Source organism: Mastigoproctus giganteus, chromosome 6 (genome assembly GCF_048544385.1).
Source record: "Mastigoproctus giganteus isolate SK-2022 chromosome 6, ASM4854438v1, whole genome shotgun sequence".
Lineage (NCBI taxonomy): Eukaryota > Metazoa > Arthropoda > Arachnida > Uropygi > Thelyphonidae > Mastigoproctus > Mastigoproctus giganteus.
In genome coordinates this window covers 161,326,732-161,353,953 of record NC_143580.1, presented here as the reverse complement: position 1 = coordinate 161,353,953, position 27,222 = coordinate 161,326,732, and the positions used below count along the sequence as shown (strand labels likewise).

General features: G+C 37.4%; 1 protein-coding gene across 1 annotated transcript in view; it reads left to right on the top strand.

The window, feature by feature from the left end:
• The window catches only part of Parp1 (Poly-(ADP-ribose) polymerase), a 411,082-nt gene that overhangs the window by 144,548 nt on the left and 239,312 nt on the right, over positions 1-27,222 (top strand). The window lies entirely within an intron of this gene.

Genomic DNA, 27,222 nt, shown 5'->3' with positions numbered 1-27,222 from the left:
TTCTGAATATTTCACGTTATCTTTGTTAGTGTTACCATAATCACAGTAAAAATATATACAATCATATTCTCATGATCACACTGTCATATGGACAATATCTCATTTAAATATGTGATATAAATTGACAAAACCCCATGAGCTGTCCTGGAAGTATTGCTCAGCCATATATCACTGCACAATTACCTCCAGGTCTTTTTCATTCTCCATTATCCTGAGTATGGTACTACACAGCTGGTACATTAATCTGCTATTATTACTGCTCCCTTTAGGAAGTGCAAGTACCTTGTATTTGCCAATATAAACTTCAATTACCACTTCTCAGTCCATCTGCCTAATTTGTCTAGATCTTGTTGCAGTAGCATACACTGATTACTGTGATTAACTGGACTGCCAACTTTCATATCATTTGGAAATGTAGACATCAAGCCTGATATGTTGTCATTAATCAATATAAAAAAACAACAATAGGCCCAGCACTGAACCCTGGGTATTCTGATAATTACATTAATCCAAGAAGAGAAATATCCATTGATAACCACACTGCGCTGCACTGTCTTTTCCCTCTGAACAATCCCTTGATTCATAGCATTACTTGCATTAATTAGAGCAGAGTGGCTTAATACCACTCTGCTTTAATTTGTATGGTTGTGATTATGCAATAGTATCAAAAACTTTTCTGAAATCTAAGTATAAGAAGGCAAAATTATTTTTTGCATCCCTTTCCTTTGTGTTGCATCACAATATCTAATCAGATTGGTCGTACAAGATCGCCCCTTAACAAAACCATGCTGCAACTGCAGTTAAATGCTCCTCCATTACTTTAACCAGTGATTCTATTATTTTCTCTGGAGCAGATTATGCGCTCATAATCATGACTAAGGTTTGCATACCTCTTTTGCTGCTTCCTTTAATGTAATTGGATAGATCCCACTCACCCCAGATGCCTTTTTTACTTTTAGCTTCAAAGATTTCTGTTCTACTTTCTCTTGAGTTACTACAAAATCATTCAGCTCCCTGTTAGAATTTGACACAGTTCGGCATCTCCATCCCTAGAAAATTCCTCTTGTGAATGTAGATGCAAAATACTTAATCAGTTTGTCAGCAATCTGGGCAGGATCATCAACAGTCAGTGTTCTCTGCATAGAGCCTCATTGGTTCATCTCCCATCTATTTAGGTCTAAGCTTTGAACAGCATCTCTTAGGCAATACAAAAAACCTAGTAATTTCAATGTAGCTTCTATTCAGGGATGAATGCTTCCCATTTAGAATTTGTTATTGGTAAACTCATCTGTTCGTTACAGTGCATAGAGTTAAAAAGCTGTCTAAGACCAGTTTTTTATCGATGTTAAACTTCTCAGCCTGTCTGCCTAAGTTTTCTAGATCTTGTTTGTAATAGCATACCCCGCTTAGTGTCATTAACAACTGTCAACCTTTGCATCTTCTGCTGACTTAGACATTAAACATAATGTTCGTTCATGAATATTATTATGAAATATTGAAAACAGCAGTGGTCCCCAGCCCTGAATGGTGAGGATTTCGACTAATAATATTAGTCTGAGAACAGCAGTGCCCATTGCTGCTGTTTATCTCGCCCTTAATACCAGACTGCTCCAAGCTGCATAGAATTCTTTTGTCTGGAACAGTGTCAGAAGCATTTCTGAAATCCAAATACATATAAAAATTATTTTTTGTATCTAGTCTTTGTTGCTATATTATTGTATCCAATCAGTTAAAACAGACAAGATTTTCCCTTAAGAAATTCATTGTCATCACTCCAGTGCAATTGCATTCCTCTCTAGGTTTTCCTGCATTTCATGGTAATAAAAATATTTTTTAACTATTCATCATGGGAAAAAAAAAATACATGGATTCTCCAAAAAAAATTCTGTTACTTTCTGTTCATTTGTTTGTTTGCTTTTCAGTCTCTCTTTAAGTTTTTTTTAAATAGCTGGTTATCCTGTTGAGTCATTGGTCAAAATTTGCCATGAGACAAAGTGCTGTCAGTCATAGGAAAATGCTATTAACTTTACTTATTGTACATAAAACACTCTGATTGAAATTAATTAAAAAGTACTGGATTGTGGAAAGTGTTTAACAACAGCCCAAGGGGGTAATATGTTGCATTGCATTGAGGAACTGAAGTTTAAAGCTTCCTCTTATGTTAATGCTAAAACTTAGACACATCACTTTGCTGTTATTGGTGGGTGCAACAGGTTGCAAAAATTTGTCATGAAACTTGGCCATAACATGTATGAAAGGTGAACCATTTATGATGGTAGGAATAATCTCCAGCATTAACTCCAGAATGATCTCCTTCACCATAATTTTTAGCAATATGCTACCAGAAGTAAATTGGGGGGAGGTCGTAGATGGGTCAGGAGAACAAGCTGGTTGGCAGATAAAATTCAGTAATTTACACAATTATTGAATGTAGTCTCATTCAGTAAATAAAAAGAAACATCACTTACCTACTAAGCATAGGCACCATTAAAATTTCATGAAAATATTATGTCAGTCCAATGTTCTTATAGGTTGGGAGACTTTTGTCAAACCTTCTTGAGTTTTCAAGATTCTGAATATGAGATTCCCATACTACATAAATTTTGATCATATATTAGATTCTCTGAATTATCACTAACCAATAAGATGTGATCTTCATGTCAAGTTCCTAATTCCTTTAATGTCTGTACTTCAAGATGTTTCATTAAACCCATAATTTTAGTAACATGCCTAGGGGTTATACTTAGTTCTGAGCTCTGTTTCCACATTCTCATTTGCTTCCATTATTGAAATATTCATAGAACATATTGGAATATCATTATCCAATCTCATGATCATGAGGTGTGCGTTTCCATACATAATATGAATTCTCAGTTAAGCTGCAGAAATAGGCACTTCTTTTCAGTTAAATTCTGAAAAAAAAAATGACATTTGAGTACTGGTTAATGAAATAGTTCAACAGCAGGACATTTCTCCTGCAATCTTCTTATCTTTAGCAGTTTAGAAATGAAGGTCACTCAGTCAATAATTTTTCGTTGGTGTTTACATTTGTGCAAGAAAAAAGAAATGGCATTGTCGAAAATAAAACCAAAGAAATGGTGGATTGGATTAACTTGAAGAGAGTTGATTTGAAATGACACCATTTATTAAAGCTGAATAAATATAGCTGTAAACCTTAAGTATAGTGCATTTGCTTTCCAGTAACAGCCAGTTATTATTTTGAAGTGCCCGTTTCATAGTGAATACCCATACAGTGTTGCGAGTAGATATATTGAGTTCTTGGAAGGTGTAAATCTAATCTATGAATCAACATTGTTATGTATGTTACTTGTGGTCCTTTTGTGAAGCTACCTCTAGCAGAACATAATACAGCCACAGTCTTTGTGTGTGTTTGTTGCAAAGAGTATGAGGTGGCTAAGTGCAAACTAGATTTTCTGATGGGATAATGTGAGTGCTTGAAAAATAGGGTCGATGCCCTTGAATGTTTAAAAGAGAGGAACCCATCAAGCACTTAGCCACCGAACTCGGTGCTTGATCTGGCATCAGACAACATAAAGACATCCTCCACAGCAGATATACTTGGTCCCACAGGTAGTAGCTAGAGATGGTGACTCAATTTTCAAGTGAATGGGAAATATATTATGCAAAAAGGACAGGTTGCAATAGGACCATGGTTATGTCTGCCTGGCACTGAATTAAATGATGTTATAGCAGCTGTCATCATTTAAGGGCACGAAAGGTGATGTCATTATACATGTTGGCATTAATGATATCAAGAGTAGGAGATTTCAGGACAAAGTTGCAAGTTAGGAATGAAAGTGTCTGCCATCTTGCCCAGACATGATATGAGGGAATACATAATGAGAGCTTTGTCAATCATTTCAGCCCTGGAGAGACTGTGCAAGGTTCGTGGGGTAGAATTAGAATTTTTCTTCTGGTGGTCTGTGCTCGTTAATGGACACTTTTTGCAGACACAGGATAAACTTAAATAGAACGGGTGCAAGAATATTTGATGATGCTATTGATGCAGTATTATGTTGTCAGAAGATAGTAAACTAGGAGGATACACAGAGTAATACATTAACCATAGTCATGCGGAGAGGTGAAAGTGATTCCTGCACTGATTTATTAGAACATGCAGCAGGGTGTTGGGGATTTCAAGACCTGCTGTGGGTCCATGTGGAGCAAGCAAATACACGGCCTGTATTAGGGTTACTAACAGTTAAAACAGTTGTTGTTATAATTGTATATACACTAATGCTAGCAGCATTAGTGTATATACAATTATAACAACAACTTTTTTGGTTGTTGTTATATTTGGTTGTTTTTATCAAGGTTTATAACAAAAACCTTGATAAATTTGTAAATAAATTTGATGAATTTAAGGTACTGATGAAATCATTAAATGCAATCATTGTGGGGATATCACAGATATGGTGAGTACAGTGTGTACAGAAATTTACCTTTGTATATTAAGAATCTGCAGATAAAAGACCAACTAGGTGGCAGTGATCACAATGTGCTGATATGGGATCTACTTAAAGATGCATCTACTGTCAAAGACGGCGAAAGGGGCTTTTGCTTTTATAAAGCTGACTGCAGTGCCTACATAAATATATAATCTAGTCTACAGTAAAATCACAGAGGAAGTTAGTAAGCTGTCATATTACCAGACATCTCTAGTGAAGAATGGAAAGAACAACAGCAGAATTCTTTACTTATGTAAAGAGTAGTTGGAAGTTGAATCACTTTGGTCCCTTAGATATAAATGGATTAATGTTGATGATCCTGCTGAGGCTGTGGAGAAACCTAATGGGTATTTTGCATATTTTTTTTTTGTAAGGGAATGCCAGAAACAAGTCATATTTTGGTTAGAGCTGAATGATTGTGTCTAAACTGAGGGGAAAGCAGGGGAGAAATTGTTGAAGCTAAATGTAAAAAGGGCATATGGGGTGGATGGAGTCTATTTAGCTATGTTAAAGGATGCAGAAAGGGACATAAGCAAATCTAGCAAATAATTATGAGAGCATCCCTGGGGGAGGTGTCTGTGCATTAAAGATGTGAAAATATATCCCCAATTCACAAAGTTGGCTTTTGTTTCAGAGAAAATAATGAAGTTACTGGTTAAAGAAGTAGTGCAGGATCATTTAGACAGTAATGAAGTTATACTATAGGTCACATTATGGATTTATTAAGGGATGATCTTGTGTGACCAATTTGATTGGATACTATGATGTGGTTACAAAGGAACTGTGTACAAATAAATAATTTTTCCCGTTGTTAGTATACTTGGAATTCAGAAAAGCTTTTGATATTGTTGGACATAAAAAGACTGCTATACAAATCTGAGCAGTGTAGCATTAAGGGCAATTGCTGCTATGGATAAAGGGATGGGTGAGTGGGAGAATACAGAGCATGGCTATCAGTGGGCACTGCTCTTGTTGGACTGTTATTAGTGGAGTTCCTCAGGGTTAACTGCTGGGCTAATTGTTCTTTTCTCTATTTGTTAATGATATTGATGAATGCATGTCAGGCTTAATGTATAACTTTGCTGATGAGATGAAGGTTGTCAATGTTGTTCACTTGGTGGTCGTGGCAGGTTATCTTCAGTAATAACAATCTCACATTACCCGTTAATTAATGATTAAAATTTAAAAATTTTATGCCTATCTAAGTATAATTGAATTTTTATTGCAGTAGCATCTGAAGAGATTTTTTTAATGGTTTTTGTACAGAAATTACACTTCAGTACATCAGCTTTGCTACCATTTGGCTTTTTACTTGAAGAGTAGCATAATACTGGAAAGCAGTAGCACTTTGTGGTTTGTTTAAAATTTTGAGTTACTTGTTTTTCTTCTTACACTAGTCCAGTAAACATCTACCTGATTATTCTAGTTTTTGAAAGATTTATTGTTTTCACAGAGTAAAGACAATTATACAAAATCTGCATCCACTAGAATCCTCTCTGTTTTCAGCCTTGATTTAAAATGCTATACTGATTTTTTGTTAATTTTATACTTTTTTTATCATTATCCATGTTTATACCTTGAAAGGGATCTGAACATGAATATTCATTTTGTAAAAATAATTTTAATAAATAGTAAAAAAAAAAAAAATGAGGGGAACAAGCATTCTGTGTGTTATCAGTCTAAAACTCAGTCTTAAACACTGATGGATCCAATATCTTTCTATTTCAGAAGATTTAGGAGAAGTCCGGTTGGCCTGCCTCCCTAAAATCCACTCATGCACACCTCGATGGTAAGGCACCTCCATAGCCAGGTGGGCAGGAGTAGCAGTGCGTTGCACACACTTCTTGATTAGACCGGGGTTCGAGCCTGCGACCACCAAATACAGAGAATGCGAAAGGTCAGGGAATGACCACAGTATAATCCCAGAGAAATATGGCCTTAGTTGCTAATGCTCCTAAAAACCAAATAACAACAAACCTTGATGGTAAGCCCTGTTATGTCATTTAGTTGGCAACGAATGTGTAGAGTGGTTCTCTTCAAGACGCCTGGTCAGGGTGAAGAGGAAAAGACCAAACCCTCCAGCACATGACAGCATAACGAAAATGTGAAAAAATGTGAATTGGAATATCATTGCTTTGGCTGAAACAAGAAGAAATGAATCACTTATAAGTGTATCAAGTGGAAATCTGCTGTACACTAATGGAAACAATGAAAGGATCGAAGGTGGAGTTGGCTTTCTGGTCCATAAAGATATAAAAAACAACATTTTTGGAAATATAAATACAAATGGGCCTGTTGTTTGTTGTTTGTTTGTTATTTGGTTTTTAGGAGCATTAGCAACTAAGGCCATATTGCTCCGGGAATATGCGGTGGTCATTCCCTGACCTTTCCGCATCCTCCATATTTGGTGGTGATGGGCTCGAACTCCGGTCTAATCAAGAAGAGTGTGCTACACACTGCTGCTCCTTCCCACCTGGCTACGGAGGCGCCTCGGACAAATGGGCCTGTTGTACTGGATTCCATTGTGTAAGGAGATTAATGATATTGTATATATCCAGTAATAAATTTAATGACAAATGACAAGAATGTAGCTTTCAGGGTAAAATGGACTCCTTCATCAGTAATAATCATTTTCTAGCGGAATAATGACGTTAGAGACAAAATTTAATGGATACAGAGTTGTGCACGCTGTGATGTGTGCATGGCCACAAGATTGAACATTCAACTACTAGATTGGTACTCATTGTTGGTGCACAAACTTCTGTGGGTTTGCTGCCAGCGTTTATCCAGCTTCAAGACAGTTGTTTCCAAAATAGGGTGTAGCCTTTATGCGATTCACGGTTCTTGAATTGCATGATATGCTGAGCGACTCTAGCCAGTGGCATTGGCGGAAGTGCCAGGATTATTTGATCACTTCGTAATCGCATTTAGGGTTAAGGTCATGGTGGGTCGACCAGAAATGTTCCGCAATTGTGGAGTGGTCAGTGTCACCAAGGTGAATTGATCTGTCATGCTCTGCAAGGCAGTCTTGAAGGCATCTCGAGTTCTCTCCTATGTAGCAACTGCCACAATCTTTGCAAGTTACATGGTATACCACTCTGCTACGAAAAAGATGGCCGACCGGAGTTTTCACATTAGAAATCAGGGGACGTAAGCTCCTACCAGGTAGTTGTATGCATTTTATGCGATATTCCCGGAGGATTTTTGAAATCTGGTTCGACATGCCCAGTTAGTAAGGAATATAGGTGGTAGGCATATTGTGATGTGGTGATGATGGTCTCAGGCAGATTGCAAGCTCTTGCATTTGCAGCAAACACTTGTGTAATATGTAGGTTGGATAACCACAATTGACCAGGTCAGTTTTTACCCTGGTAACCTTGGTGCACCTAGCTTCCTCCGAGCTGGAATGGCTCCAAGCTTGGGAGAATAGAGTGCGGGCAGTACTGTTGAGATAGCTAGGGGCATGACCCGATCTGTAGTTGGTAAACTGCCTGTGCACCACATTGGCTTACAGTATACTGAGGTCTCCCGGTGTGGGCCCACATGCTTTACCAGAACATCTAAGAATGGAAGGGACCCATCTACTTCTAATTCTAAAGTGAACTGCCGAATACTGATAAAGAATTGAGGTACTCCAGTAGTGTTGCTTCTGAACCATGTGGGATGACGTATCTGCACTAAACTGTAATAGGTACAGGCAAACAGGAATATCTGTTCTTCCAATTCCTCCATTCCGATGTTGGCCCCCGACGGAGCTAACAGGGGCACCCATAGCAGTACCATGCACCTGCTTGTACAGGGAATCCCCAAAGGTAATGACGCTGACATGCATAGGTTAACATGCATAAATTTCATCCTTTGGAAAGAAACTGGAATTTTGGATATCTTCTGTAGAACTAAATAACTTTGACTGCTTCCCCACGTTACATGAATTTCTGATTGAAATAAATTCTACAATCCATGACGTTTCCAGTGCAATTTTACAAGACTTACGTGACTTGCAGTCATTTTTATTAGAAAATTTTCCGAAACTACCGATGATAATTCTTGGTTTTGAAATCCATTTATAATTACAGAGAAACCAGTCGGCTTCTCTACGCACGATTATGAAAGCCTATTGATTTAATTTTTGACTCTAATTTAAAACAAACATTTAAGGAACTTGTGCTAAATAATTTTTGGAGTAGCTTAATAGAACGTTACCCCAATGTGGTAAAACATGTAGTTCGAGTATTACTTTCTTTTGCTACAGCTTATTTGTGTGCGACTAGCTTTTCCTATTATACTACAACAAAAACTAAATATAGGAATAGACTTGACACTATACTTGATATGAGGATTCAACTTTCCAGCATTATACCTAATATTAAACGAATTTGTGATTCAAAGACACAGAAACACCAATCCCATTAAAATGCAATTCATTTTTTTCCTTTTAAAAATCATAATTCGTGTTGTTTGGGTATATATGTGTATAAATTTTCTTGTGGATTACATCTTTAATTTTCAACTGATGTTATAATTTTTATACGTATACTTTTATTTTGATTTGGTTTTCAAAAATAAAATGCATTTCAGCATTAATTATATGTTTTTTATTTAAAAACCAAATAGCCATAAAAGAATGTGGTCTGTGATAAAAAAAAAAAGTTTGGGAAATGCTGCTGTAGACTTTGCATGTGGTTTCAAGAAGTTTTTTGAACCACAGAACACTTTATTTTGGCAGGCTTTGCATAGAGAAGTATACATAGAAGTAATGACATCTACGAAAAAGTAGCAATGTTGTGATCTAATATGCCATTAGTATGCAGTTTAGCCTAGTGTACTCGGGTTGAGGGAGGGTGGAAGTGAACCGATATCATGCATTGTCTCTCAGTAAAGACCGTAAAGCAAATTGTGAAGACGTTTGAAATGGAAACAGTGCAAAATTGGAAAATCTTCCAAAATCTAGTAGACCTTGTATTTCAAAGAGAAATACAAGTTTGGAAAACTGATAAGAAGTCAAAAAAGTTCTAAAATTCTCAAAGTAAAGTTTTGAACTTAAATTGCTTGAAACAAGTTTAAAGAGAATCATAAATGATTTTAAATACAAGGTTTATTGTCCTATGTTGCTACAAAATTTGGACAAGTACAACCGAGACAGAGGACTAGAATTTGCTGAACATTATAAACCAGATATCATTGGAAATGTTTTGTATGGATGAAGCCACATTTTAACTAGTTTTTTTTATACATTACACATTCAGTAAAATTGTGTTAGTTCAATATAGCTAATGTTTGATTCAAACATTAGCTATATTGAACGAACCTGCACTTTGTTTTCGTTAAACAAGACGGCTGCCATTACTCAGAAGTGTAGCAATGTGTGATAATTTACACAGTGCCTACAAAATAGGTAGAAACTTAAAAAAAAGTGTTTGCAGCTGTTGTTAGAAATTGGATGCAAAAGGAATGTTTGAGGTAGAAAATGTAGAGCTTGGAGAGTGAGAAGAGAATAGAGGCAGTCTCTTTAAAAATTATTGAATAGAGGATTTTCCATGGAAGGAAATAAGGGAATCTTTTTGCAGATGGTTACTGCATATCTTTTTTAATTTGGCACAAAGTTGTTGAGGCTGAAGCAAAACTTCTATTTTGCTGGTATTTTTTGTCAATGTTCAGTTTATGAATTTAGTTAAATTTATGTGAACTTAGTTTTTATGATTAAAATATGTCTAAAAGGTTCAGTTTAATTGTGAATTTCATTAGACTTGTCAGTGAGAACCAGTGTAACCCAATTTAATTTTATGAGTTTCTACTTCTACCTATAAAATCTTAAATAAAGGTAACATAACCCTAAATTTCGTGCTGTATTACATGAAAAATTTCATGTCGTGGAGATTATGCTATAGAAACTGAGGCTAATGATTTCTTTCTCAGTAACTGAAGTGCAAAATGACAAAGTGAAGAATCTTTGACACCAGACTAATTGTATCCATAATTGTTGCTAAAAGCTCACTCTGGAAAATTGCAACTTATAAAAATCTTTTTATGACCTTATTTTAACTGTGTGTGTGTGTGTGTGTGTGTGTGTGTGTGTGTGTGTGTGTGTGTGTGTGTGTGTGTGTGTGTGTGTGTGTGTGTGTGTGTGTTAATTGCTTTGCCACGTCTTTATTTTTAATTATTCATAACATTGATAAGTCAGTTGAAACTTGCAATTTTTGGTAACCCATACATAAGTTATGAAATATGGGATACAGAGAATTGTATACAACACGGAGATCCATAGGAAATACATTAATCCCTCAATTAGTGCTCTTAATGCGTCTCACAAAAGCGCCACACTAATGGAAAGCAAATTAATTGAACTTAGTAACCTATGGAAAATAATGTAATTCGTTCTGTGACTTTTTTATTTCTTGAAAATATACAGTACTGTATTTTTTAAATTTTTTCAACAAATTATAATTACAAAGCACAATAAAAATTAAACAAAATGAAAAGTTAAATAAAGGAAAAATATTTGATAGTTTTGATGTGTATTCTCCTTCCTCTTATCGTACATCTGTTGATAAGGAATTAAAACTTTTCCACTTTTTAACAAATTTGACTGCTGAGTTCTACATCAGGGTCAACATCTAAGCATTGCTGCTTAAAAAAACTTCAATACTGCAAAAAATCTCATCAAACTCCTTTCGAGTGACCTCTTTCTTGTTGGCTAGAGTTGCATCACCTTGACAGTCATCGGCAGTTTCATACGCTTGTTGTGTATCTAAATTTAGAAGATCGCTATTGCTCGGTTCTTCAAAATGGGATTCAATTAATTCTTGAATGTTTTGGTTGTCTAACTCATTAAAACCAAGGTACTTTCTGATGCGAGTTATTTCTTCAACAAAGCCTTCCATTTCTTTTGGAAATGGAAGGCTTTGTTTATAAATTCATTTGCACAGTGAGGAAGAAGATGCTTCCACCCGGCTCATATTGCTTGATGTAAGTTCAAGCCATGACTGGTGAACGTTTTCAGTGGCATCTTCGAAGCTGTACTTGTTCCAGAATTCTATCAATGAAATTGCATTCTCTCCAAATGTTGCTTGTATTGCCTGTTTAAAACTCAGGTTGTAAGCTTTAAAAGTTGATAGGCCCTTGATCCATCAGTTGCATCAAGTATTCCCATCATGCTATGGGATGACCAGGAACATTGTCCAGAATTAATAAAGCTTTAAAATCAAGATTATTTTTTTGTAATAATTTTCAACTGCTGGGCAAAAATAGCCTGTGAGCCATTCTTCGAATAGCACTTTAGTTATACATGCTTTCTTGTTAGATTGCCAAATTACGGGGAGTGATAATTGATTTAAGCCTTTAAGAGCCTTAGAATTCTGTGTGTGATAAATAAACATGGGCTTTAATTTTAAATCTCCCTCGGCAATTGTCCCCCTAATAAAAGTGTAAGCCTATCTTTGGCGACTTTATAACCAGGTTATAATTTTTCTATGGGGCTGCAATAATTAAAGACAAACACCAGCCAAGGAATTAAAAATTTTACTATAAAAAAAAAATATACAGAAATAAAATATAATGAAATACTGTGATACACTTTCGGAAGACTAAAATATTACAATAAATTACGATAAAATAAACTACGATAAAACGTTAAAAATACCGAAGCAATAAAATGATCTAAAATAAATTGGATTAAAAGCAATAAAATATGAAGCTTTCGGAGACGGTTGTCTCCTTCTTCAACAGTATACTATTACTGCAATGACACATCCTTAAGTAGCAGGCCCATGGCACTCGTGCACGTGGTCGGCATTCCCCAGGCGCTCATCGGAAACGGAAGTGGCTCGGGAACGTGTCAAACAGAACCGGTCATCCCATCTGAGCACAACCGCCTCAAACAGGGGGTGTAAACTTGTCCCCCTGTCCCTGTTAATAGTATTACGACTGGATGAACTGATTCGCAAGCTCTCGAGCCACTTGCGTTCCCAAAATCAATGGGAACTGTCCGTAATGACCGCGTCTTCAGGGGAGATCCGATTAGCATTAGCATTAGTAGAGGCATTTGATGCAAGAAAGCAAGCTTATGCAGCATCAGCCAAAAAAAAAAAAAAAAACACCCACTTCCACTTCACCAGTTCGTTCAAAATACCTGTCCAGCTGAGCCTTAAACTTATTTAGGCTATCAACCTCCACCACAAGGGATGGAAGTCTGTTCCACCAACCAACCACCTGCTGGCTAAAGGCAAATTTCCGCACGTCTACCCTACATCTGTCTTTCCTCAATTTGAATTTATGCCCTCTCAGGTGATTTTTCTGAGCTAGAGGAAGAATCCCATCAGCATTGAGCATGCTTAAACCATTCAAGGCTTTATACACCTCTATCAGATCACCTCGCTGGTGCCTAGTCTCCAGACACTGTAATTTGCAAAACTTAAGCCTTTCTTCGTAAGAGCACCCCTTTGTTCCATTCACTAATCTTGTTGCCCTTCTCTGTACTCGTTCCAGCAGCTCTACATTCTTGAAATGAGGCCTCCAGACCTGTATACAGTACTCTAGGTGTGGCCTGACCATTGCCTTATACAATGGAATAATCACCTCCTTATCCCTGCTGGAAAAATTCCTGTATATCATTGACAATACTCCATGAGCTACTCTTGCAGCCCGTCTGCACTGCTCAGAGAACTTCATATCTGCCTGTACAACCACCCCCAAGTCCCTTTCATTCTCTACCACTGTCAGTGTAGTACCACAGAGTTGATGCTGCTTCTCCCAGAAATGCTCTGCCACAGCAGACCTCGCATAATTAGCAGTCTTAATGGCGGTCATGTGCTCCCCCATACGGTCTTTTAAATGTCGCCCTGTCTCCCCCACATGACACTCCTCACAATCCGGGCACTTAATCTCATAGACCACACTACTAGTATAGTCCTGGGCTACCGGATCTTTAAATTGAGATAACACTGTGTGCAATCTCTGTCCCGGAAGTTGCACACAGCGGGTCTGACACTCCCGCAGTGCCCGTACAATGTGTTCTGAAAGGCCCGGATAGTAAGGAATGTATGCGGTAGCCACAGGGGCAGGCGACTCACTACGATTGGACTCTACCCTATAAATATATTTGTCCAAGACTGGGAGAAGAAATTGGTCCGATGCTGCTTCTCCCAGAAATTTGTCCATTTCTGGAAGAAGCAGCATCAGATCTCCCCTGAAGACGCGGTCATTACGGACCGTGCCCATGGATTTTGGGAACGCAAGTGGCTTGAGAGCTTTTGAATCGGTTTATCCAGTCATAAAACTATTATCAGGGACAGGGGGACACGTTTACACCCCCTGTTTGAGGCGGTTGTCCTCGGACGGGATGACCGGTTCTGTTTGACACGCTCCCGAGCCACTTCTGTTTCCGATGAGCGCGTGGGGAATGCCGACCACGTGTCTGATGGACCACGTGCATGAGTGCCGTGGGCCTGCTACTTAAGGATGTGTCATTGCAGTAATAGTATACTGTTGAAGAAGGAGACAGCAGTCTCCGAAAGCTTCAGATTTTATTGCTTTTAATCCAATTTATTTTAGATCATTTTATTGCTTCGGTATTTTTAACGTTTTATCGTAGTTTATTTTATCGTAATTTATTGTAATATTTTAGTCTTCCGATAGTGTATCACAGTATTTCATTATATTTTATTTCTGTATATTTTATTTTTGTAGTAAAATTTTTAATTCGTTGGCTGGTGTTTGTCTTTAATTATTGCAGCCCCATATATCGAATTTTCCAGCTCCATAGGCCTGTTTGAAGATATGTGATTTTTCTGTTTTAGTTAAGAAAGTCTTAGAAGGCGTTTGCTTCCAGAACAGTCCGGTTTCATTGACGTTAAATATTTGTTGATCACTATAACCTCCTTCCACAGTTTCCTTCAAAGTGCCTGGATATTTTTGAGCTGCCTCTTTATCTGTAGTTGCGGCTTCACCTGTGAATCAAACATTATGCAAGCTGGTTCCTTTTTTAAACATCTCAAACCATCCATAACTATCACTGAATTCTTTATTGTCCCCTTTTTCATCTTCTGTGGCCTTTTCTTTCAAAGACAAGAAGAGACTTAATGCTTTTGATTTAATAATATTGACACTTAGCAGGATTCATTTTTGATTACAATCTTCAACCCAAATAGACTGATTACAATCTTCAACCCATTTCAGTCATTGTAAGGCTTCTATTTCAAGTTGTTTGCATACATTCGGAACTTGGTCCAACCTTACCTTTTTCTTTGTACTCATCTGCTTTGCTCAAAATTGTTCGTATTGTTGATTCACCCACCCCATGGTCCTGCCTTATTTTTACTCTACTATCACAGCAGGAAATAACTTTTCAACTCTCCTTTATATGATCACTTTTCACTTCACTATTTCTTTTGCTCATAGCTGAGACTAAATTATGTATTAGCTAAACTTTAAGAAAACACAAAAAAAAAAGTATGCTAGCAGTTGATACGGATGTCTGGTGTCTTCTGCTAAATTAATTTAGCAGACAACCATACATACATAACAAAACTCGCACTTTACGAGGAAAATATTTTCTTTCAGATTTCAGTTATATGAAATTAAAGCGGTGACTAAATTACCACTTGAAAAAAACAGGCACAGAAATTAAAGCGGTGACTAAATTACCACTTGAAAAAAACAGGCACAGAAATTAAAGTGGTGACTAAATAAATGCTCAAAATATGGACTTGCATTATAAAGCTACTGCATTAATAGAATTTTTGTGTTGCACCAATTGATTTTTGGTGTCAAAATAATTTAGTGCATTAATCAAGGAATTACTGCAAACTAAATGAATGTTGAAATTTTGAAAATTATCAGTTTGCTGTTCCAGATTTATTGGATTGTTTCTTTATGTAGGATGGGGGAGAAGAACTGGGGTATATGAAATTAGAATTTCACCTAAAATCTCCACAGTGGCCATCAAAATATGAAATGTAAATTTAATGTCCATCTGACTTTTCTTTCTAGAATAATTTCTTTTGGCAATGGGATTATGGAATTGTAATTAGTTTAAAAGCTCACCAAGGATATAGCTTTTTGGGGATTGGTGATGGAGAATTCAATTAGAATTCATGTTACAACCTTAACAAGGCACAGAACATGCTAAAAAATTTGGTGTCAATTTGTAATTTTGTTATTGAGAGGGAAAAAAAAAAAGAAAGAAAGAAAGAAAGAAAAAGCCAAATTTCTATTGGTTTGATTTTGAGGCAAACTATTTAAGCATTAGTAAAGGGATATGATGCAAGAAAGCAAGCTTATACAGCATCAGCCAAAAAAAAAAAAAAACCCACCCCTTCTCATTTCACCCATTCACTCGCTCCAAATGTTTGTCTAGTTCTGCCATAAATCTATTTAAGCTATCAACTTCTACAATGACAGATGGAAGTTTGTTCTTTCGACTGTGTTTCCTCAATTTAAATTTATGCCCTCTCAGGCCGCCGTAGCCTAGTGGTCAGGTGCGCGGGTGCATAATCACATGTGTCTTGAGTGACCGGGGTTCAAGCCTGTGATTGCTAAATATGGTGCTGTTTCTTGTATTCTGTCTATCTTGTGAACTCCTGACTGTTTTGGTCGTCCCGGAGTATAAACAGAATTTTTTTTTTTTTTTTTTTTATTCTGAGCAAGAGGAAGAATCCCAAATCCAATCAGCATTGAGCTTGTTCAAACCATTCAAGGCCTTATACACCTTAATCAGAACCCCTTGCAGGTGCCTAGACACTGTAATTTGCAAAACTTAAGCCTTTCTTCGTAAGAGCAAGCCTTTGTTCCATTCACTAATCTTGTTGCCATTCTCTGCACTCGTTCCAGCAGCTCTATAATTAAGATGAGGCCTCCAGACCTGTTTACAGAACTCAAGGTGTGGCCTAACCATTGCCTTATACAAGGGATAATCACCTTATCCCTGCTAGAAAAATTCCTGTATATCATCTACAAGACACCATGAACTACTCTTGCAGACCGTCTGCACTGCTCAGAAAACTTCATATCTCACTGTGCAATTATCCCCAGGTCCTTTTCATTCTCCATTATTGTCAGTGTAGTATTACACAGTTGATACGTTACTCTGGGATCACTGCTTCCCATTACAGTACTTTGCATTTGTCAATGTTAAACTTCAGTTGCCACCTCTCAGCCCATTTGCTGAACTTTTCTAGATCCTGTTGCAGTAGCGTACTGTCATTAGTGTCATTAACAACCCTGCTGACCTTGAAACTTGAGTCAGCCTGCAATATCATATGTTATCTTGTGGATACAGTGAATGATAACAGTGGGTCTCCTCCAAACAGTACAACTACAGTAAATGGGAAATATAGATTTCACACATTTGACGGTTGGCATTTTTTAAGCTTCGTAAACTTGTATGTATTGCTGCGCTCAGTGCCGGGTTTTGCATTCACCGGTGTTACCCATAGACGAAACTGTGCTTGAGCCAATGAAAAAATTTGTTTATACTCACATTATTCCCTAATATATTAGTCATGTTGGATTCAATTCGCATTGCCAAAATGTGTGTTTTAGCACGACTGACTGTGTGCGCGCATGTATGTAGGAATCCTAAGCTTACCAGTATTATAATATTAAACCCCTTCTCCTTTATGAGATTATTTCTGGTATTATTTGTGGATTGAGGTGGTCTGTGACTTGCCCTGTCGATTCTATTTAATCTCTGCTTTGGTATATTGTAAATAGTATTCTTCTATTCTGGGTATTGCAAATACCCAGAGTAGCCAAAGTGGAGACATCTCTGTCTCCACTTTGACTACTCTGGGTTGTAGTTCTTCCATTTGTTGTTCTTTGTTGTTGATTGCTCACATCCTGCTTTATTTTTTCTAAGGTTACAAGAGCTATCAGGATCTAGAAAATGGTCTGTCTCTGGTCTACTATTTGCCACTTGGTGACCTAAACAGTCAGGAACCGTTCCAACGACTTGGTATATAATTTCATCTTGTAATTTGTCATGTCTGTTTCTGAATTCATTACTTTATAGTATGCTTGCATGACGAATGTGTTCATTTCAATGCTCCCCTTCATGCATTTGCTGCTTCATCTTCCTTCCTTCATGGGTAGTCACTAGAGTAGTTGCACAGGAAGCACTTCCAGTTGGTTGTGCTTGGTGGTGGTGTTTCCCTTCACTTGTGGTAGCCATATGGGAGATGGTGCCACTTGCTCCACTGTTCTCTAAAGGAGACTGCCTCCTACATTTCAAATCAACCCTTCTGCCTTACAGCATGAACATGGGTGACTTTATCCTGTGCTGCCACACTCAATGCAATGTGTTCGTTATTTCTAGTTCTCATCTTCATCCCACTACAGAAGTGGATCGTTTTTAGCTTTGGCTTTTTTGTATCCAGTGGTTGGTGGTAGTTATTAGAAGCAACACCAGATAGCCCCACTCTACCTCATCCATCACTTCGACCTTGGGTAGGAAGGTCTGGTAAAGCAACTTTCACGATTTTTTCCCCCAACGGTGGGATTTGAAAATATTATTATTGTTGTTGATCTTATATTTTTACTCCCTGATTGAGGGTTCCTCGTGGAATTATTAATAATAATAATTCCATGAGGAATTATAATACATAGCTCGAAGACATGATGACAAATGGACTAAGAAAATAACAGAATGGTATCCAAGAGGAGCTAGAAGAAAACCTGGAAGACAAAGACGGAGATGGATAGATGAAATTCAAGAGTTTGTGGGTAGTAAATGGATCACCATTGGACAAAACAGAAGGAACTGGAAAGTTGCTGGAGAGGCCTTCATCCTGCAGTTGATTGAAAATGGCTGATGATGATGATGACTAATTAATAATAACTAGGGGGCTCTGCCCCCTGCTCGCTTCATTCCATCCATGCTTCTCCATTATCATAAATGTAGATTTGGTCAAATTGTGAAATGTCTCTAATGGACATTAAACTCATTGTTCCTTTCACCATGACACCTCCTCGTATTCCCTGTGTTTTCAGCATTAAAAGTCGTGAAGGTGTAAAGCTTGTTGTAGACTCGAGTGTTTTCTCAGAAGTGTCTCCCTTTTTCTGTGTTGTGAAACAACAAAGTCTTTAAAATGTCTGAATAGGTATCTGCTATTAGCAAACCTACCTTCCCTCCGTGACAACATGAATGTGTGGCTCTTCTGAGTTCACCGTGAAAAGCTAATCCGCCACAATGTTCACATTCATCTACCATATCACCTAAATTACAATATGATACTTCAGCGGTTTTTTTGTTATCAGGATCTTCTCAATCTTAAGTTACGTCTGAGCCATTTAGTGGTTCACTAAGTTTTGGTCTATTTTTTGTCCATATTAGCTGCCCGCTTCTTGTAGTGTTGATTTTCCGCTTGCTCCATGGTCATCGAACTTATCCTATGATCAGTTCATGGTTCTCTCTATATTTCTGTGAAGACTGATGACCCAGTCATTTTCTCTCGGAATTGGCGATTGCCAATCTAGGTCGTATCATTGTGTTAATTACTACGTTAGTATGTATAATCATTAGCATTTTTAGAAATAAACAAGGAGTTGCATTTTATTGAGTCAGTAGGATTTCTTCTTTACCAATTCTCCTTATGCGAATAAGTTATGAAATGATACGTTAAAACAATATTACATAATTTAAAACTCATAATGAGTTCCTCACTATTGACATACGGGCAGTCCAACACCCCAGGATCACATTGGTGAATCCGAACCCTACCCTAGAAATATTCAACTCCCCGTGAAACCTTTAGTGAAGAAAGACATTTTGTCATAAACACGAATTTGAAATATGAATGAAATATTATTAAAATGAGATCAAAGTACGATAAAACAATGAATTTAAAATCCATTAAAATTTCCTCCCTTAAGCGGACCAAAACTTTTCAACAAGTGTCATCTTCACAGGATGGAATGATACTAATGAAATGTGTGTGTTTGGAATCTTATAAATAGGAGATTAGTCTTTGGCACGCATGTGTTCGAATGGCCATGAATCAAATATGAGAAATGGACGATGAATGTTAATAGAGTTTTTTTGTAATTTCATTTCTAAAGTTTTGGCAGTCAATAACTTAGTATAATTGTGTTGAATATTTTTATATCAATCAATACAACAAAATACTTACTTCATATTGTAAAAGGGATTACATTTCAGTGGCGCAACTAAAAACTTAAAACAAATAATGTACCTATTCTCTTTGGACAACCGGACACCCTATTCGGCCTATAGTATCATACAAAAAATTCTGCTTTTTCGGCCTTGGCAACACATTTATGTTTGATTATAAAACCTTTTTGGCAGGTATTAAAAAATAGTATAAAGAATTATGGTACATTATATACAAATTTAAAAGACTGTAAAATTGGGGGAGGATTTGAATTATTTTCCCTTGATGTAGTTTCATTATACACTAATGTTAATAGATTTGATAATTGAGAGCTATTAAGTGCTCGATAATTCCTATATTCTATTATATTATAAATCAACAGGGATTACCTTTATTTTAGATATAGGAAGCTTCTTTCCCATCTCTCCTAATCCAACTCGCTAATAATTCTTGAGGATGGCGATATCTATTTTGTAAAGCAGGTGGGACATCTTCCCCACTGTCAGAACCGTGGTGTTCAGACTGTGCGGTCTCAACAATGAGCGCTCATGACTGCTGTCTACAAACAGCATACTTCTGGCAGCATGGAAACCATTACTTGGATTGGCATAAAATTAGATTTTTGAGGTCTAAACTGTTTAATAAATATGGACCGATTATTTCTTTCGGTCCTATAGCTGGACTTTTGAGTTAAATTTAAGGGTCTAATAAAATTGGATATGGTGGGGGGGGGGGAGAGTTTATTCTCTACATTCCTTAAGTCGGACTAGAACTTTTCGGGCGTCATGTTCACAGGAACGGAGCAACTCACAATTAATCCGAAACTTTTGTCTTATGTTTTAGTGTTTGTTCTTCACGCATGCGTATAAGTGACCAATCGTCGGACAATAGGAATGGCCTACGGATATTGATTGAAGTTTCATGTAGTTTCATCTCTAAGGTTTCTGCAATAAGTAGTTTGTGATAGTTGTGTTGAATATTTATAATTTTTGTTTCGTTAAAGTTGAATGAATGTCGTTCATTTATTGCGTGGAACGAAAGTTCCGATGCATTTGAACGACCTGCCTGCACAGAAGCTTCGTGTTGTTTTGCTCGAAGCTGTGCCACTCCCATGGTAGATCCTACATAAACAGCGTTGCAATTTTTGCATGGGATGCTGTATACGAGGTCATGCTGTGATTGGAATGTGGTGTTTGAAGGTCGATTTCTGAAGAATGTGTGTAATTTGTTCATGGGTTTTGCTAGGATTTTCATGTCGGATCCCTTGCATATTTGGTTAAGTTTATTGTACCAGTACTCTACATATGGAATGGTGATGAAATGTATTGGTACAATAAACTTAACCAAATATGCAAGGGAACCGACATGAAAATCATCGCAAAACCCATGAACAAATTATACACATTCTTCAGAAATCGACCTTCAAACACCACATTCCAATCACAGCATGACCTCGTATACAGCATCCCATGCAAAAATTGCGACGCTGTTTATGTAGCATCTACCATGGGAGTGGCGCAGCTTCGAGCAAAACAACACGAAGCTTCTGTGCGGGCAGGTCGTTCAAATGCATCGGAACTTTCGTTCCACGCAATAAATGAACGACATTCATTCAGCTTTAATGAAACAAAAAATTATAAATATTCAACACAACTATCACAAACTACTTATTGCAGAAACCTTAGAGATGAAACTACATGAAACTTCAATCAATACATGCATGCATGAAGAACAAACACCACAACATAAGACAAAAGTTTTGGATTAATTGTGAGTTGCTCTGTTCCTGTGAACATGATGCCCGAAAAGTTCTAGTCTGACTTAAGGAATGTAGAGAATAACCCCCCCCATCCAATTTTATTAGACCCCTAAATTTAACTCAAAAGTCCAGCTATAGGACCGAAAGAAATAATCGGTCCATATTTGTTAAACAGTTTAGACCTCAAAAATCTAATTTTATGCCAATCCAAGTAATGGTTTCCATGTTGCCAGAAGTATGGTGTTTGTAGACAGCAGTCTTGAATGCTCATTGTTGAGACCGCACGGTCTGAACACTATGGTTCTGACAGTGGGGAAGATGTCCCACCTTCTATACAAAATAGATATCGCCATCCTCAAGAATTATTAGCGAGTTGGAAAAGAAGCTTTCTATATCTAAAATAAAGGTAATCCCTGTTGATTTTTAAACTAATGTTAATGTAATATGGATGGATGTAATTTGGGATTTATTAAACAATAAAACTATTAGCATTAACAGTATGAAGCTGCCCAAAAAAGAGATGTTTGAGTTAATTAAGTTATTGGTTTAGGCTAATTATAATTTATTTGAAAGTAAGATTTATAGACAGATTTTTGGTTTGCCTATGGGTTTAAACTTGAGTGGCCTAATATGGAGTTGTATTTACATAGATTAGAAAATATACATATAACAAAGTTTTTACCAAAAATCACATTTTATGGAAGATACTGTTGTTATTTGGTTTTTAGGAGCATTAGCAACTAAGGCCATATTGGTCCAGGGATATGCGATGGTCATTCCCTGACCTTCCAGCATCCTCCGTATTTTGGTGGTCACGGGGCTCGAACTCTGGTCTAATCAAGAAGCATGTGCTACGCATGCTGCTCCTGCCCACCTGGCTATGGAGGTGCCATGGAAGATACCTCGATGACATCCTCATTATAACGGATTATGACACTACAAACGATGTTTAGCAAACTTTTAATATGCACATTAGGTTAAAATTTACACTGGAGAAAGAACAAGAAGAAACAAAGTCCATAAATTTTTTAAACTTTACACTTAAGAGGGAGGATGAAAATATTAATTTCAGTATTTATCGTAAGCCCACGAATACAGCGATGTTCCTACACTATAGTAGCTACCAACCATACTCATATAAAAGGTCAATCGTGTTTAAACCAGTTCTTAAATGCATTCAAATGCTCTTCTACACAACTTACCCTACAGTTAGAAATAGAACTGATGAATAGGTTCCTAAATAAAGAATACCCTTTTACCTTGAATCTGATTGGTCCACTTGATATCTATGGTTCAACTGTTGATGATCCTGCTCAGATAGCAAGCAAACTGAATGAGTATTTTGCATCTACATTCACACGTGAGGAATTATTAAGGTTTGAAAATGGCAGAAGGTTATCAAGTTGTAGTAGAGTACTTAATGATTTTATAATAACTGAGAGCAAAGTGGAGGAGAAATTGTTGAAGTTAAACATAAGAAAGGCACCTGGGGTGGATGGGACCTATCCAGTTATATTAAAGGAGGTGGCAAAGCAACTAAGCAAACCGTTAGCCATGATTATGAGAGCATCCTTGGACTCAGGGAAGGTCCCCCACGGACTGGAGATGTGCAAATGTATCCCCAATTCACAAAGGGGGATCGAAGGGTGACACGAGTAATTAGCATTAGTAGAGGCATTTGATGCAAGAAAGCAAGCTTATGCAGCATCAGCCAAAAAAAAAAAAAAAAAACCACTTCCACTTCACCCCTCTGTTCGTTCAAAATACCTGTCCAGCTGAGCCTTAAACTTATTTAGGCTATCAACTTCCACGACAAGGGATGGAAGTCTGTTCCATCAACCAACCACCCGCTGGCTAGAGGCAAATTCCAGCACGTCTATCTTACATCTGTCTTTCCTCAATTTGAATTTATGCCCTCTCAGGTGATTATTCTGAGCGAGAGGAAGAATCCCATCAGCATTGAGCATGCTCAAACCATTCAAGGCTTTTTACACCTCTATCAGATCACCTTGGTGCCTAGTCTCCATACACTGTAATTTGCAAAACTTAAACCTTTCTTCGTAAGAGCACCCCTTTGTTCCATTCACTAATCTTGTTGCCCTTCTCTGTACTCGTTCCAGCATCTCTATATCCTTCTTGAAATGAGGCCTCCAGACCAGTATACAGTACTCTAGGTGTGGCCTGACCATTGCCTTACACAAGAGAATAATCACCTCCTTATCCTTGCTAGAAAAATTCCTATATATCATTGACAATACACCATGAGCTACTCTTGCAGCCCGTCTGCACTACTCAGAGAACTTCATATCTGCCTGCACAACCACCCCCAGGTCTCTTTCATTGTCTACCACTGTCAGTGTAGTACCACAGAGTTGATACGTTGCTCTGGGGTTACTGTTTCCCATGTGTAATACTTTACATTTGTCAATGTTAAACTTCATTTGCCACCTCTCAGCCCATCTGCTCAACCTTTCCAGATCCTGTTGCAGCAGCATAGTGTCAGTAGTGTCCTTGACAACCCTGCCTACCTTTGTATCGGCTGCAAACTTCGACATTAAGCTTGATATACCATCATCAATATCATTTATGAATACAGAAAACAATAATGGACCCAACACTGAGCCCTGAGGGACTCCACTAATAACATTAGTCCACGACGAGCAGTGTCCATTGATTACCACTCTGTCTTCTCCCCCTCAGCCACCCCTTTATCCACATCAGCAATTTGCCTCCAATGTCACACTGCTCCAATTTGTGCAGCAGTCTTCCATGTGCAACAGTATCAAAAGCCTTTCTAAGATCCAAGTATATAATATCAAAGTTATTCCCTGCATCCAGTTCCTTTGTGACTGCATCATAGTATCCAATCAAATTGGTCAGGCAAGACTTCCCCTTAACAAAACCATGCTGTGTCCGAGCTATAACTGAAGTCTTGTCTAAATGATCCTGCAGTGCTTCTTTAACTAGTGCCTCCATAAATTTTCCTGGAACAGAAGTTAAACTCACAGGTCTATAATTACTTGTATCAGCCTTTGATCCTCCTTTGTGAATTGGGGTCACATTTGCACATCTCCAGTCTGTGGGTACCTCCCCTGAGTCCAAGGAAGCTCTCATAATTATGGCTAAGGGTTTGCTTACTTCCTCTGCTGCCTCCTTTAATATAACTGGATAGATCCCATCCACCCCAGATGCCTTTCTTGTGCTTATCTTCAACAATTTCTTCTCCACTTTACTCTCAGTTATTACAAGATTCTCTAGCTTACTGCTAGAGTTGAATACACCTCTGGCTTTCCCCTTGCTAAATAACTCCTCATGTGTGAATGTCAATGCGAATGTCAATTACAGACCAGTTAGTTTAACTTCTGTTTTGGGTAAAATAATGGAGTCACTGGTTAAAGATGCATTGCAGGATAATCTAGACAAGACTACAGCAATAATTCAGACACAGCATAGGTTTGTTAAGGGAAAGTCTTGTCTGACAAATTTGATAGGATATTATGATGTGGTTACAAAGGAACTGGATGCAAAAAATCATTTTTATATCATATATTTGGATTTCGGGAAAGCGTTTGACACTGTTGTGCATGGAAGACTATTGTACAAATTGGAGCAGAATGGTATTAAGGGTAAGTTGCTACAATGGATAAAAGGATGGTTGAATGGGAGAAGACAGAGAGTGGTAATTAATGGGTGCTGCTCTTCATGGACTAATGTTATTAGTGGGGTCCCACAGGGTTTGGTGTTGGGTCCTCTGTTGTTTTGTATATTTATCAATGATATTGATGAAAGTATATCAGGCTTAGTGTCGAAGTTTGCAGATGATACAAAGTTGACAGGGTTGTTAATGACAGTAATGGCAGTGTGCTACTGCAACAGGATCTAAATAATTTGGGGAGATGGGCTAAGAAGTGGCAACTGAAGTTTAACCTTGACAAATGCAAAGTACTGCATATGGGCAGAAGTAACCCCAGAGAAACATACCAACTGTGTGGTACTACACTTAAGGTGGTAGAAAATGAAAAAGACTTGGGAGTAATTGTGCAGTCAGATATGAAGTTTTCTGAGCAATGCAGACAGGCTGCAAGGTCAGGTCATGGGGTTTTGTCAATGATATATAGGAATTTTGCTAGCAGGGAAAAGGAGGTGATTGTTCCTTTTTATAAGGCAATGGTCAGGCCATGCCTTGAGTGCTGCATACAGGTCTGGAGGCCTCATTTTAAGAAGGATGTAGATTTACTTGAGCATGTACGGAGAAGGGCAACAAGATTGGTGAGGGAAATGAAGGGATCTTCTTACCAAAAGAGGCTTAAGTTCTGCAATTGCAGTGGTTGGAGACTAGTCACGTGTGCAGTGATCTGATTGAGGTGTATAAGGCCTTGAATGGGTTGAGCACGCTGAATTCTAATGGGATCCTTCCACTTGTTCAGATTACGAACCTAAGGGGGCATAAATTCAAATTAAGAAAAGACAGATGTAGAATAGATGTGTGGACATTTGCCTTTAGCCAGCGGGTGGTTAATTGCTGGAACAAACTTCCATCTGTCATTGTGGAAGTTGATAGGTTAAATAAATTTTTAAGGAGGAACTGGACAGGCATTTGGAGGGAATGGTGTGATTTTTTTTTTTTTTTTTGGCTGATGCTGCATAAGCTCATACACTTGCTTTCTTGCATCACATGCCACTACTACCACTACCATTTCCATTTCCCGTTCGTCAGGTGCATCAGTAATGTCACAAACATACTTGTTTAGTGGCTATTTTATTAATGAACGTTTTTATAATTTTCCATTTCAACAATTCACACCACAATTACTTCACTTACCCCCCTCTTTTTTTTTTAATTTAACATCTAGGGAGCTATGAATTTATTCATTCAAAAGAATAAACTAAATCGGAATGATCCAGCTGAATTCCACTACTGGTTAAACAAGTTTGGATATGTTTGAATCATTCAGCATTGGTTGGCTGTGGGTTTTATTTTTGTTTGACTGCCCTTCTTTCTGACTTTCTACTATGTATATACTCAAACTTAGTAGAAATTGTCAGAATGGCTCTTTTGTCTTTCCATCTTTGAAAGCTTTAATATTTTGAGACATGAAAGTTTAATAAAAATATTCAACACTGTGCTGAAAGAAAAGAGCTCTTGAATCACTAACACGAGCACATATATTGCTTGTTTGAGATGACCTCGTCCCCTTTGCAGCATGTGGTTTTGAGTTGCTGAACGTGAACTAAAATTCCAAAATATAAAGATTGAACACAATTAAAATAGGGTGGAAGAAAAATGGATTTCATATGCCTTAGGTACTTTGCATCTGAAACAATCAAGTGAGATTGCATTTCAGTAATCACTATGCCTGCCAGAGGGCTGGGTTTCAAACGCTGTGGTTCTGTGCTGTGCAAATCAATAACAAACAAACATGAAGGTAGAAGACAAAATAAAGCACTGCAGAACTTAAATTATGAACTCAACAAATGCAAAATTAATCAGAAACATGCATGTTATCAAAAGATAACATTAAATTAATAAAAGTAATACACAAGAAAAGATGTTAATTTCCTAGTGCAGAAATGAGCCTGGTTATTTCAAATTATCTAAGAGAAGGGAAGGTACTTGAATATAAAGTTTCCTATAGAAGAAAATCAAGATTTTCCTGCATTTGGAGAGTAAACAATGAACTTAAAAAAAAAAAAGTGAAGAATTTATTTCTTGAGAGTAACCAATGAGACCTAAAATTAAAAATAAAACTTTTGCCTACTGAATTTTTATGGAAAACGTCACAAGTAACTAACATATCCACAGTTTTTATACTAGTGAGTCGGTTTTGCCTTCACTACAGTATGAATCTGGCGGTTATTAGTTTTTTTCATATGTATTACTTAGGCTGTC